This window comes from Ambystoma mexicanum, chromosome 3q (assembly GCF_040938575.1).
Source record: "Ambystoma mexicanum isolate Mex_15411 chromosome 3q, UKY_AmexF1_1, whole genome shotgun sequence".
Lineage (NCBI taxonomy): Eukaryota > Metazoa > Chordata > Amphibia > Caudata > Ambystomatidae > Ambystoma > Ambystoma mexicanum.
The window spans coordinates 1,057,822,247-1,057,837,525 of NC_090926.1; the positions used below are offsets into that span (position 1 = coordinate 1,057,822,247).

Here is a 15,279-nt window from a genome sequence, read left to right on the forward strand (position 1 = left end):
CCCAGGATTTTACATATGATCAAAGTATTTTACAGCAATAACCAGATCTCGGTCCGATTACATTCTGACATAATTTTACCTGGACAAATCCAGGTGGGTAATGCTTTGTCCTTGCCCCCAAACTGTTTAATTTATAAATGGCAGACTTGGACGGAGTGTTAAAGGAGACATCAACTTTTCACGTTAGATCGGGTTCCTTGGAGGTTGGTTGCTTTATTTATGCCAACTACGTTCTGCTCTTTGACCTGACCCCAGTAAGACTACAAAGAGCTTTGGATGCCGTTGATTGTTTTGCAAGTGATAATTGTCTAGTGGTTAACCTGGCAAAGTCGAGAATCCTACTTTTCAATAAAAAGATTACATTTAAGAATTGTACATAGCACCTTAATGACACCAAGATTCCTGAGTTTAGCTCATTAAAGAATTTGGGATATACTTTTGCATCAAGATCTTATGTAACAACTGTGAAAGCTAATGCTATAACTAAATCTGAAGTCTTGCTAACACAAATGGAGTTATTCACAGTAAGTTCTGTCACTTTTCTTTAACCCCTCTCTGTTACAATTTTATAAATTGAAGGTAATTCCTAAGATCACAAATGGATTGGAATTGTTACCTGTGAACGAGAGGGATTGGTTGGACAAAATTGAAGGCCATTTTGGAGGTCAGTGCTGTGTCTCGTTAATTTGATACAGACGGCTGTTATTAGTGGGAACTGGGCCTATATTCCTTATGGTTTATATAAATATAATAAGATAAATGTATATGTTAAGATTAAGTTGGGAGTTTGTATTGAAGGCTGGGTACAGAGCATTGTTGGATTTGAACTTAAGGTTAATTCATCAGAAAATAGTGGAACGATTATATTGGACACCGGTGCGTACGCATAAATTGGGGCTGAAAAATGATAATTTGTGTTGGAGTTGTGGTTCAGAGGTGGGTAGCTTGCTGCTTATGTTGTGGGACTGTGTACGGGTACGTGGCTACTGGAAGGAAGTTTTAGTTACACTTGATTTGATTATGGGAATTTAATTTCCTTGTTTACCACTGCTGATGGTATTTCTGTCAAACTGACAAGTGTATTACAGCTCGGATGAATAGTGACTGGATTGATACGTCATTGGTGGTGGCAGCTAAGCAAATCATGAGTCTGCAAAAAAACACATGCAGAAGAGCGGATTCAGGACCTGCAAGTTTTATCTGGTTATAAGAAGGTTTTATTTAATAGGCTGGATAGGACAGAGAAATATCTTGAACTGTGGGCTTCATTTAATGAGTTATACAGCTAATTTGAGAGTTTAAATATGTTTGTGAGTCTTTTGGAAGATTATCTGGTGGTCTGTGGGGTGTGTATGTCGTTTTGTTTGTCGCTTGTCTTTTTGCAGTGACCTCCAATATGCTTATAGTTTCTTCATATATAGGATTATCTTGAAATATTTGTAACTATGATTACATGTTCTTTTAGTGTTAATATATGCGTGTTATTTGATGTATTTGTGAAAAATTGAAATAAATGTATAAAAATAAAAGATTACATTACATTCGGCACCATCACCATTTAAAATCCTGGGGCACGCTTTTAGAAAAGTAGAGGATCTTTCTGTTATGAATTTTTATTATGGTACTTTATGAAAACATTTTAAGGGAGTCCTCCCTCCATTTCGGATGACTTGGGTCCCCTAACTGTAAGAAGCATATTGAAGTACTGGGATAAGACTGACACGAAAATCTGCAAATAAAACATTTCAAGGAGTTTAGTTTGAGCTCAGCTGGTCTGAAGAAACCTTTACCTTATTTCTTTAAATCTCCTACGACTAAGTTTAGAATGTTTTATTTTTGTTGTTGGAATTTCGCCTTAACTGTTTGCTTACCTTGGAAGTTTTGGGTCCTCCATATTAGTCTTGCTCTAGATAAGAGGACCTGAAGGTTATGTAAGCAGCAACAGTAACTGGAAATTCTTAGACATCTGGTTAAGATGTTGGGCAGGTTTGTTCATAACACTTCTCAATTGATTCTCTTTGGCATCGGTTGATGCTGGGTGACACGCTGTCCCTTACAGCGCTTTAATGAACATCATCAAGGCATTTTATTTTCCAATTGGGAGATATCCAGCTTCTTAATCGTGAATTACTGAGTATAACCAACTAGATTAAGTGTTGTTTGTCTTAACTAAGGAACTGCTACCGTTGATTCATTTTTATCTCTACTTGGTGTTGTAATCATTAATGATAACTTATATTTTAGTGTATTGTAATTTATTGATTGTCTGATGTTGATTATCTTGTGAAAGGTTTTATATGTAACCATAACACAATAAAAGAAACTAAGACCAATTGGGCCCGTGAGAGACCCTACTTTTCCAGCGTTGATATTGGGTGCTGGAAAAGTGGTGATGGATCTTTGGAAGTAGAGCAGGTTTGCTTACTTGCTAAAGGATTTCTCACCTTTGCTGCATTTTTAGGCTCTCTTCTGGCCAATCATGCTGGATGCAGTGGTCTGGTCATATTTTTGGTTTGGATTTTTTGGCTGCTGGGTGTTCCTCCCAAGTCTTCCTTGTGCTGCTACTGGCCCTCCTCATCTGCTGGAGCCAGGCCTTCTGTCTTGGGACAGTGTTCCACAGGGTACAACATTGAGGTGGTCTGTGAGCTATTTAGATCCTGATTCTACCCTAGAAGAGCCTTACTAACGTGACAGTGACACCAACAGCTACCAAGAGCTACTTTTGGCTCCCCAGGCCTGCTGATACCAAGCAAACACACCTATCTGAATTTAACTCTTGTTTGTTTGGAACAATCTATAATTAAACATCAGGGCACGTCTATGACACTTAAAGCATAAGGGGTCACAAATAAAGTGCAAAATGGTATGTTACATTTGCGGAACACTGTGTACAGCTCCTTGTTTCCCAGTCGTAGCTCCTGGTCACTAGTTAATGATAGATACCCAGGAGCTGCTTTTAACTACTGCTTATCCAATCTTAATTATGATTCCTGGCTTGCAACATTTTATCACCAGGGTCCTCCCCCCTTGGTTTTGTACGCTGCTGCCACCTGGAAGGGTGTTCAGACCCCAACACTTCACCAATTCGGTGTTATTTTCGTTGTCCTAGTTCACCACCATTGTTGTACTGCTGCAGGGGCCATTTTTACTGGAGTGCCATCCACGTTTGCCTGGTGTGAAGCTGGGGTATGTTGTTCACAGGCTCCTCCATCCCCCTGGAGCCATCGCCGTAGCTGATTTCACTTCCGGATGGTGGGCCACACTCTTGTGAAGGAAGATTGTTCTGTTGTGCTGTCAGGGTTGTCCTTGGCTCAAGGTGCAAATCCTTGGGTGACCGGATCCTTAATTTCAACCTGTAAAAAAACTTTACTTATGGGTTGTTCTACTTCACCAAAACTGTGTTTTCAGGAATTGACACCGCAAGTACTTACTTCTGGACCCTGGGTTGGCAGGATATTCAAGATATTCACCCAGAGGGGTCCGCTTGGTCTGTTTGTCTGGCACTTCAGGTCCTTCTCTCCCGCATTTCCCTATTTGTTAACATTGGGGCTAAATCCTTCTATGCTTCTCGGGCTGCTGGGTCTCAAATCCTCCACTTTATATCTTGCGTCTTGACTGGTGTCTGCTGAATTCTTCTAGGCATCTGTGGGAGGATCTGGGACTTATCTGGCTTTTCAACATAACCACAGGTCAGCCCAAAAACGACATCCTGGTTTTTCCTATCCTGCTTTTTCTTCAACTTTCTCCCTGAGCTCCTACATATGGCAGGTACTTACCTGGACTGTGGAATTTTTCTGGGATCTCCCTAGTGTCACTGTAGTTCTCCACCAATCCCTTGATGTTGAGAGACTTTCCCTGTTTTTTATTTTTTTAAAGTCTATGTATTGCTTTCCTGAATACGATATACATTGTTTTTTTGTAGTGCTACAGTGTCCTTCCTTGATGTGTAATATGCCCTTCTGGGCCTAGTGACTGTCTTAACTAAAATATATGCAAGTCTTTGGTCATCGTCCTGACTGTTGGACATTTTCGTTCCCCTGTTCACTACATCTAAGTTTTTGACTGCGTTATGTGTCTTTGTATTATGGTACTATACTTTATTTAGAATGTACTAGGATACCAGAACTAAGCTTTTTGTGCCACCATTGGAGCCTGACGGGTACACTTTGTGATATTGCCTATGGCTATAGTCTTGAACTTACTCCTGGAAGGAAGTATGGTATCTTCCACCAGATATGGGGCTTGCATTGTAGAGTGCAGAGTCAGTTGGTGCTTAACTGGCCATTCACAGTTTTTTTAATCTACACTCTGCTCTATGTGTTCTGTCTGGGTTACTTCTTTTTAGCATCATAAATATTGTATTTATGGCCTTATTTCTTTCAGTATACAAGTGTGGTGCATTCTTTTGTGGTGTCTATTGGGAATAATTGTACCTCCCTGCTAGCCTTCATCTCTCCTGATGTTAAGCATGAGTGCTCTGCTTACCATTAGAGAATCTGGTCTTTCCTTTTTGGTGACACATTGTTCTACTACTATGTCAGGTTGTGCAAAAGTATCCCTAAAACGTTTTTTTCTACTGTTTGTATTCTGTACAAGTACTTGTTTTTATTTATGTTTAGAAATGTACATATATTTTTCAGTATGATGTATGTTTCTATGGATAAGCGTACAGACTAATCTTATCTTTGTTTCAGCCCCCTTCCTAAGAGGTAAGCATGATTGCTCGGCCACGTTACCTGCCTTCAAGACAGGTTTGGCTGGATGCTTTTGCCACAATTTAGGGGTAGTTGTTGCACTGCCCTCAACTGGTGGTTGCACACAAACTCCTTAACTTGCATGAATCATGAGTGTTTGAACAGAATTCCATGTTTGGACTTCTTTCCATTTTATGGGTTTCCTAAAATGTTTGCTTCATCCCTGCTGGGTTTCCTGGGATTTGACATTATTTCTGTGAACAGAAGATGTCACTGCAACCCCTTTTCCTGTGCCTCCATATAGTAGCTGTAATGGCACAATATATTTTTTTTAGGGGTTCTGCTTGCCCATTTTATGGGACCCCTAAACTTATTGCTTTTTCCTGTTGGTTTTTTCCTCCATCTCTCACCGTTCCACTGCCACCCTTTTGATGTGCTCTGCAGTGGTAGCCCAACACCCCGTTCTGGCACCAGAGTGATTATATCACCTTACAATGGTTTTGTGGAGAAGGCTGATGATCGCTTGTAATGAATGTTGCCTTCACCGGGGGTGGAGACACTTTTACCGCATTAGTAGCCAAACTTACCAGTGTGGTAGCCATTGGGGTACTAATGCATTTTTTTAAGCCATTCACCCAGCCATTGTATTTCCCTTCATCCCTTTGTCCGAGGAGCCCACGAGGCAGGCCTAAAATGGTGGTTGTACAAACATGGACTTAATCGGAACCTAGCCCTGCACCATCTACAGTGTTTTGGACTGGTTAACACCGTCTCTGCTTCATTCATTAAGCCCCTGTGCGCCTCCTTTGTAGGAGGACCTTATTGGTTGGCAGTTTTTAGGGACATCCTGGTTGGCCGGCTGCCAATCCTTTGTGTGTCTCTCTGGTGTGCAATTAAATAAGTGAATGTGCATACCTAGTGGAGACTTGGTGCACTCCGTAGATCAGAGGATCTTTGCCTGAACTGTTGGAAGATTTGTCATGAAGATAAGCTGATTTGCTAGAAACACGTTTGGCCATACTGGCTGTGCCCTATGTACTTTGTCCTTGGCTCCAGTTTCTTTTTTTGGCTGCGGGGCATCCTTCCTGGGCTCTTTATCCTCCTCCTGGTTTATCTTGTTAGTTGGAATGGCTGTTATGTTTGTTATGTTTATTTAATTTATATAGCGCTCTAAGCCAAATTGCTTTACAATATAACAGGTACAAAAGTGAGAGAAGCATATTTACAAACATGCACACGTCATTAGAACAATAAGTAGAACTGTTTACAAGGGGGGGAGAAGATGGGGGGAGGGTAGAGGACAGGACAGGGCAGGTGAAGGGAGTTACGGTGTAGGATTTGAGGTAGGAGAGGGCCAGGGAGGGGGGAGGGGAAGGGAAGGGGGAGTGATCTGGTGTCCTCATTGCCCTTAAGTAGTATTTATTATCAATTTAAGGTCCGAGGGGAAGCAGAGAGGATGGGGGGGGGGAGGATGAGGGGGCAAGGGTAGGAAGGGAGGGGAGGGATAGGGAAGGGAAGTCAGGGGGGGAGTGAAGAAGATGGGCTTTCAGGGAGTGGCAGAAGGATGAGTAGGTAGGGGTGGAGCGGAGGGAGAGCGGGAGGGAGTTCCAGTGTAGGGGGCCCAGGAGTTGGAAGGAGCGGAAGCGTGAGGAGGCACATGGGGCTGGGGGTACAGTGAGGAGGTAGAGGTTTGCTGAGTGGAGAGAGCGGGAGGGGGAGTAAAATGAGAGGAGGGAGGAAAGGTAGGGGGGCGCCAGGTCATGGAGAGATTTGTAGACAAGACAGAGGAATTGAAATTTCAGTTGTGAGAGGAAGGGAAGCCAGTCAAGTTGAGATAGAGAGAGAGGAAGAAATAGAGTCTCGAGGGCCGAGGAGACAGAGTACGGATAGAGGAGTGGTAGATGGATTTTAGGGGAGATAGGTGAGAGACAGAGAGTCCAAAGAGGAGAGAGGAGCAGTAGAAGAGGCAGGAGAAAATAAGGGAGGAGATTAGGAGTTTGAAAGCATGGAATGTGAGAGAGGAGCGGATCTTGCGGATATTATAGAGGTGGTGGCGACAGGCTCGAGAGGTTAGAGAAATGTGGTTGGAGAAGGAGAGGGAGGAGTTGAGGTGGAGGCCAAGATTGCGGGCATGGGAAGATATGGGTAGGTTGGAAGGTGGAAAGTGGATGAAGGGAGGGGGAGAACGGGAGAGAGTGTTAGGAGGGAAGAAAAGCACCTCAGTCTTGTCAGTATTGAGGGAAAGAAAGTGGGATGACATCCAATGTTTTATGGCCATGAGGCAGGAAGAAAGAGTGAGGTGGAGGTCAGATGTGAAGGAAGAGAAGGAAAGAAAGAGTTGGGTGTCATCAGCGTAGAAGTGGTGGGAAATGCCGAAAGAAGAAATGACTGGAGAGAGAAGGGAGGTATAGAGAGAGAAAAGAAAGGGTCCCAGCACGGAACCCTGAGGGACGCCATAGTTCAGGGGGAGGCTGGAGGAGGATCGGCCGCCCCAGGAGACAGTGAAGGATCGATTAGAGAGGTAAGAGGTGAGCCAGGAGAGAACAGAGTCTTTGAAGCCGAAGGAGGACAGAGTGCTAAGAAGTAAGGGGTGATCTACAGTATCAAAAGCTGCAGAAAGATCAAGGAGGATGAGAATTGAAGATTGCTTAGCGTAGGTCGCAGTGAAGATAGAGTTGAGGACATAGGTGAGGGCAGACTCAGTGGAGTGTTTAGGACGGAAACCAGATTGAGAGGTGGGGAGGAGAGAGTGCGATGAGACGAAAGCAGAAAATAGTAGGCAAGGCGCTCGAGGAGCTTAGAAATAAAGGGGCGAAGGGCGTTTGGCCGTGCTGTCCCATGCCGGGTTTCAGAAGTGTTACTTTTCCCTTAAATCCTATTGGGCCAAGTTCCTTAAGGTTAGCAGGCTGCCGTTGATTTATTTATTTTGTTATTTATTTTGCGCGCCAAAGGCATCTGGGTGCTTTTCTTACATGTGAAGATACAATAGTTAAATGGTTACTTATGTACAAAAATCAAGAACACATATTGAAACATATTTTCATAGGTGAATAGGGGCGTCCCCTATGTACTTGTGACAGTGCATTATATACAAAGACAAATGTGAGTAGGTTAATTACTCAGGCCTTGCGTAAAGAGGTGGGTTTCAATTGTTTACGGAAGATCCAGAAGGAGTATTGAGCCCTGAGTTTGATTGGCACGGTGTTCTCCTGTTTACTGGCTATAGTAGGGAAGCTGCTGCCACCCGCTTTCCCGAAGTTTGAATCTCGCCGCGGTGAGAAGGTGCATGTAGGCTGCTCTAGTGGGCCTATCGAGATGGGCTTTTAATATTTTGTCGGACAGGTAAGGGGGGACTGCCCAGTGGAGACATTTATGTGTCAAGGTGAGTGTTTTGAACATAATTCGTTCTTTTACCAGAAGCCAATGGACATTTTGTCTGGTTGTGGAAATGTGTGTGGTTCTAAGGATGTTGAGTGGGGATCTGAGGGTGTTATTTAGCAGTACCTGGAGTTTTTTGATGTTGGCATAGAATGCTTTGCAGTAGTCAAGGCAAGTCAGGATGAGGGCTCTAACAAAGTAATGCAGCTGTTAGGTGACAAGAATGTTCTACAAGCATTGATGAGTTTGCAAGTGTAAGCTGTTGCTGATGAAGTGGCATTTACTTGTTTCGATAATGTGAGCAATGAGTCCAGATAGAAGCAGAGGGTTATTACCGCTTTGGAAACTTTGATGGTGTTGTTGTCGGAGGAGAAGGCAACGTATGCCATGAACAATGACGTGCAATCCTTCGCGAGGGACTGGGAAGAAACATTGGTATTTCTCGAAGGGGATTTTCGAATTGGGTGGGGCCCTCCGCGTTTGCAACTATTGGATCTGCAGTAAACATCGACTGGCCTGCGGACGTAACGATCAAAGAACAAAGCCAAGCTGCCACCGGGTGGGGAAGGTGGGAGGCGGGTCCTAAAGTTGGGAGATCTATTGTTATTGTTACAAAACTATTAACTTTGGAAACTGGTCCATGGGGCAATGGATCAAGAACACAGCAACGCTGCCTTCAAAGGGGGAGGAGGGAGTTGGGAAATATAAGTTTGTTGTTGTTAAACCAATAAAAAGATGTTTAAAAAAAAAAGGGCGAGTTGAGGGGCACAGTCGTTGAGTGTTGCCGGGCATGGGTCGCCTTGGCACCTTGAAGGTTTAAGGCTTAAGATAATTTGAAGGACTAATTGTGGCACTCCACTGTTGGCTGGGACGTTTGGGTGCTTGCTGATAGGTGTGGTAGGTCGGACTAAGGTTTTTTTAGCTGCAATTTTTGACTGAAGTAAGGTGATTTTGTCTAGGAGAGCATTCTGGATGTTCAACCCCTTTAGTGAAACCGTTCTTTGTTGGCGGGCTGCCCTGTCTTGCCCTCCGCTTTCAATCCAAACAGACTATTCCCGATTTGACACTCCAACTGAATTAGAACATTGTAATCTTGATTTTAACCTATATTTGTTATTGCTACCAGTCCCGACCGAATGTGATCATCCCCTCTTTCTCTACAACTGGCACCCACATCCACTGAAACTGTCTCCAACCTTTTCTTGTACCGACCGTGAACAATCCCTAAACTTGACTTGTCCATGGCAAACTGATGACCATGAGTAATACCCATAGAACACAGGCCACCCCTCTCATCCTAGACCTCTTTCTCACAGGCCTCTTTACCATTATGGCCATCGTCTCAATGACCACATGCCCCCCTAAGGACAGAAATCAGATAGACCCAATGCCAGAGGGCGGCGGACTTGCCATCATCTACAAAACTAACCTTCCCATTAGATTAGCTACTCCTCCATCCTGCCAATCCTGCGAGATACTTACAGCCAAACTACCCGTTTCCAACAACCACACACTCACTATCCACTTGGTATATAGACCCCCAGGACTTTCGAGGACGACAGAACTTGTCTCCTAAAAAACAATACCAAGGACCAAACACAAATCCTGATTCTAGGCGATTTCAATCTGGGTTTTTTAACGACACTGGCGACAAAAACGCCCAATCAGTCGCTGCCCTTTTGATGGACTACGGATTAACACAGAGTCTCTTCTCCTACCCACACTAAAGGAAGAATCTTAGACTGGATTGCCAACCTGAACTGCAATATCAACATCACTAATATTATTCTGCAATCTTGGACCGACCACTCTCTAGTAACCTTCACTGCCACGTCAGACCTCACTCGTCACAACACTATAACTATGGCATTGCCACTCCCAACCAGAAGTAAAAAAGACATTGCAGCAGATAAGATACTCCCACTGCTTCTCCCGGCCATCAACGCCACTTCTAGTAACTCAGACCCAACTACATTAGTAAAAGTCTTCAATGAGGCTATGACCAAGGCCTTGGACGCCACGACACCGATTAAACTCTAGAAAGGTAGACCGAAATCCCACATCAATGCATGGTTCACACCTCAACTCAAAGATCTTAGACTACAAAAAAGAAAGCTCCAGTCAATCTGGCGTCACTCGGCCACTGAAGAGAACAAAGCCAAACTCGCCAACCTATCCAAGCTGAAATAATCAATTCTAAAAAAAACACCTTTAACGACAGAATATCCAAGGCGAAGTCGGACACTAAGGAACTATTTTCCATCCTCCAGGAAATGGAATCACCTATACCACAGGTTGACAACACCTTATGCCTTGCTCCAGTGATTGTATATATTTTTATTTAGTTTTGTTTGATATTACTTGATAGTAGTAATTTTTCCTAGTCTAATATGACCATAAATACATATTTTTAGAACTGATTGTCTAAGTATGTTCCCTGATTTTTCACTGTTTGTGCTCATTGAGGACCCCATACAAGCACACCACCTCTTGAGACTTAGCCTAGACCACTCGTCCACCTACCTTGACTGGTTTGGCTACAGCTCCCACTGTTGTCCTCCAGTCACTAAACTAGGTTGGCCTTCTCTACGTCTGTCCACCAGGCCAGAGTATAGAAAATGAGTCCTAACAAATTGGTGAACAGTGGTGGGATGACCCTCTACACTTAACAAGTAATTGTTCAGTGTGGAAGATCAGGTATTGGGTACCTCAGTGTTGTTCACTGGTTGAGTGATAACACTTACACAGTACATTGTGATGATTTTTTATTGGCTTGTCAGTCACCTACTATAATTGATAGCATGGAGACAATCACATTCACTTCGACAAGGTCTTCTAATAAGGTGGTTCATTTAAAAATAATTGTTTAGTGATATAGGCCTAACAGTCTCTGGCACTAAAGCAGAATTAATTGTCAAGATTCTAGATTTTGAAAAGAGTGCGGGTGTACCTCCCCTAACCAATGGTTCTGGTAGTGAAGCTTGGGATGGACCCAACAGCAGTAATGGAGTAGCTGGCTGCCTCTGCCTTTGAGGAGGAGGAGGGTGAATCTTTTACACTTTGGTCTGTAACCACCTCAGAGGCTGAGGCCATTTTTGATCTAAAAAAGGAGAAGCTTAAGCTCAAGGAAAAAGATCTTGAGTTCAACTTGGTAACATTAGATTTTGAGAGAATTGAGAGGCAGAAGGGCATATATCACCAGATGAAGCTTGCCAAGTTTCAGGATTCACAAGGTTGTTCAGAGGATCTGGAGATGGTTCTTGGTCCTCTTCACATCCAAGGTTCCCAAAAGATATGCTCAGTGTGTATGAGAAGAAATGTGTATGATTGGCTTGCGACTTTTGAGTATGCATGGGAAGTATAAGGAGAAAATGATGCTGATAAAATTGCATGTTTACTCAGCAGTCCACCCCATTCTGTCTGCCGTGCCATTATGGAAATGTCAAAGGCAGAAAGGCAAGATTTTGTGAAACTTAAGCAAACTCATCTTAAAGTTTGTGAAAGGAGATTTAGAGAGTACGGAAAAAAAGACTCACTTCCTGGCAGCAAACACACATGGCCCTGCAGTAGGCCTCGAAAAGCCTCTGCTTTCCTAGCCACTGGAGATCCTATAAGGATCTTCCTGTCCTCGCAGGTCAGGCAGAAGAGTTGCTGACAAAATCGCCAAGGGAAACGGTCAGGTTTGGCCACTAGCCACAGTAGGTAGCCAAATGTGGTTAACGCGATAATGCTAAAGTAATTTAATAGTGCATTATGTTTGATTCTGCCTAGGGGAAACTGGGACCTATTGATGTCTAGTACATTGTTTTTAATTTTACTGGTTTTCTGGATGGCCTGCTGGGCCTGCTCTAAATTGTTTTTAACCCTTAGTTCTACCTCTAGAGATGTCTTATATTTTCCATTTAGGTGCATTTTTCCTATAGTTTTTAGAGGTTGCCTTAAACCATGTACAGCTGTGATTCCAGGATTGTGTATGCACCTGTATGCTTAGAATATCCATTCCCACTCCTTGGCATTTTAATATAAAGAGTTTGACAAAGTGTAAAGGTCTGAAATTAGTTTAGGAATGGAAATGGTCTATACTGAGGTCCTTTTTACAGTTCTTTACTTATACTGTGTAATGAAGAGTGCACATTATTTAGTGTATCTGTTTTGCGTATTTTCTTGAGTAATATATTGTGACTAATTCTACTTGGCTACCAGCCTTCTCTCCTCCAGTGAGTGAAGCTTGTTTTCCCTTAGAATGATCCAGTTAACATGCTCTCCTAAAGCCTTTTACCCCAGACCGCTTTACTCTCCTCCCAAAGCTTGCAATCTGGGCGTTCTTTGACAGAATCCTAAAACCTCATCACTTCCATTGCAATGACTGGCAGGATTAACCTTCTTTCATACAATCCGTCTGATCTCGCTTTTCCCAATAGCAAAATACGTGTTACCCAGGTATTCAGCAGGTTGCATTACTTCTCTAGCCTTCTCATGGGACTCTTCATTTGTGAAACTGATTTGTTCCTCTAAAGAAATATTTAACTTTTCTACCCGTACCCTCTACAACCTTCCACAGTCCTTGCTCTCTTCCATGCACTACAAGGGCAATATTTGTGCCAAATCTCTTCCTGGTCAAATTCTTCCTTTTTGTGTTTGAAACCATCCACGAGGTAACCCTGTCACACCTTCTCCCTGTTTCATCTGTCTCATAATAATCGCCTGATCCCACTTTTATGGCCCAAACTCTCCTCAATCTGACTGTCCCCAGTCCATCCTGTGCTGCCTTTCGCTTTGAATTCTTCACCCTGCTGGCTCCACATTACCTTATTGCCCTACCACTAGATATTAAAGCCAGCAAAGATGTAATGGAGTGGTGGAAAATCCCAGCCCTGAGAAGACCAAGTAGGCCGGGAAATCCCAGGCCGAAAAATGGAAGAGTCGGAGTAAATGACAAAGGCCTGTTCTGTTTTTTTTTAAATCATATTTTATTAATTTTTGCGTTATAACATTGCAGAGCATAATTGAACATGGGTTAACATAGAACCAATTATAATACATCCACCCCTTTCCCCCCCACCCACCTCCAGTTCGCATTCTCGTATACAATTTGCCTAACGGGTTCTTGAAGAGCGTAGCAGTGTTATTACGATTTGTCACATAGCAAGCCAAAGTTTTGGGCCGAGCATTAAGCAGCTCAGTTAGTCCAGTGGACGGCGGCCTGTCGCTTTGGGGACGGGGGGGAGCCCCCAAGATGAGTGTCTCACTAGGCAGGGTGTCCGTATTTATCAAAGAAAGGGAGCCATGTTTTCTCAATATTTGACTTGGACTCATCAATCAGATGCATGAAGAATTCCATATCGTAAATTGCCCGTACTTTGGTGACCCATACATTTTCCCCCAGCATACCGGGGCTTTTCAATTTCTGTGCTAGACAGCACCTGGCCGCCACCAACATAACCTGTAACATGTGGCCCTGGGTGCCCTCATGACCATCTCCAGTGTCAACTCCAAAGAGGAGGAGCCAGGGACAAGGCGACCTCTCAACCCAAATGCCCCCTTAATCCTGGATAATACCCCCCCCCCATACGTTTGGACCACTGGGCACCCCCACCACATGTGGATATATTCCCCCCTCACCGTCCTGCACTTCGAGCAATGCGGGTCGTATCCTGGCCTCATTCTAGCAATCCTCTGAGGGGGGTAGTGCCATCGGTGTAATACCTTGAGGGCCTGGTGACGATATTGGAGTGAGGCCGTGGAGCGATTGGCCCGCCTACACATGTCTGACCACCTTTCATCATCAATTTCCTCCCCCAGGTCCCTCCCCCATTGTGTGCGTGCCGGTGGTGGCTCCCTTGCGGCGGAGAGCAGAAAGAGTCTGTAAAGGCGAGATATCACCACCCTAGATCCCTGGGCGGAAAGGAGGAGTTTCTCAAAGTCTGTGAGGTCTCTCCTGAGGGTATCCCCCCAAGATGGTTCAGTAAGGACTCCCTTGAGTTGGAGGTAACGGAAGGGGGGACAGGGTACCTATTCCCAGAGCCTCCTCCAAATCTCTCGGGGGGGGGGGGGGGGGTAGGAACGAGCCCCCCACCCAGAGATGGCCGGTCCTACTAAGGCCGGCCTCGAACCACTTTTGATACGCGGCTGGCTCTGCTATTTTGTCTATGAAGGGGGGGCCCAAATGCAGCTCAGTGGAGAAGGCCAGGTTGTGAGCCAACGGTAGTAACCTCCTTCCCTCTATAGGGACCACAGCACTTTTAGGACTGGGTGGTTCAGGACACTTCTAGGGATGTTTTTTTTCTCCGGACCCAGAGCCATTCCTCTACTGTAACAGGTGCAAGCCCCTGTTGTCCATGGCCACCCATTGTTTTTTTGTGCCTGGGGTGAAGTGGTAGATCAAAACCCTCAACTGGGAAATTCTATGTTATGTTTCCTGGTCCGGGTATCCCACCCCACCGTCTTCCTTTGGCCTGGTCAATACCTCGTAGGAGATCCTATGTTTTTTACCCGACCAGAGGAAGTTAAGGAAGACTCGCTTTGTTTCCGTGAAGAATGTCTTGGGGATCTGTACTGGGAGCATTTGGAAGAGGAATAAGAACTTGGGGAGGATTGCCATTTTTATAAGATTGAGGCGTGCCATCCAGGAGAGGCCCGACCTTGCCCATCTCTCTATGTTCTTTCTAATTGCAGACCAAAGGGAGGGAAAGTTGCCTAGAAATAAGCCATCGGGGTCACGCGTCACGTGGACCCCCAGGTACCGAAACCCATCCTCCCGTAGTCTGAAGGGACACACATAAGTTGCCTCTGGATCCGACAGATCTCCTCCTACGAATGCCATCGATTTCTCATGGTTAACCTTGTACCCTGATAATTCCCCGTAGTGCGACAGACCCTGGAGCATCCTAGGGACCGTCTGGGACGGCCTCGTGATGTAGAGTAGCGCATCGTCCGCAAAGAGGCACATTTTGCATTGTGTGCCTCCTATTTGTACCCCCAATGGCCTCATCATTGCGGACAGAGATTGCCCATGGTTCCATCACCAGTGCATAGATTAAGGGGGACAGTGGGCATCCCTGTCGTGTACCTCGCTCACGGGGGAATATTCTCGACTCCGTCCCGTTTGCGACCACTCTAGCCGAGGGAGAGGAATAAAGCATCGACATCCAACCAAGCCACCTCGGACCCATCCCCAGAGTCGAGAAGACCTCCCCCATGAAAGCCC

At 44.6% G+C, this 15,279-nt stretch overlaps 1 protein-coding gene across 4 annotated transcripts in view; it reads left to right on the top strand.

Moving 5' to 3' along the window:
• Positions 1–15,279, top strand: part of HGS (hepatocyte growth factor-regulated tyrosine kinase substrate) — a 793,272-nt gene that overhangs the window by 63,550 nt on the left and 714,443 nt on the right. The gene's annotated exons all lie outside the window — the stretch shown is intronic.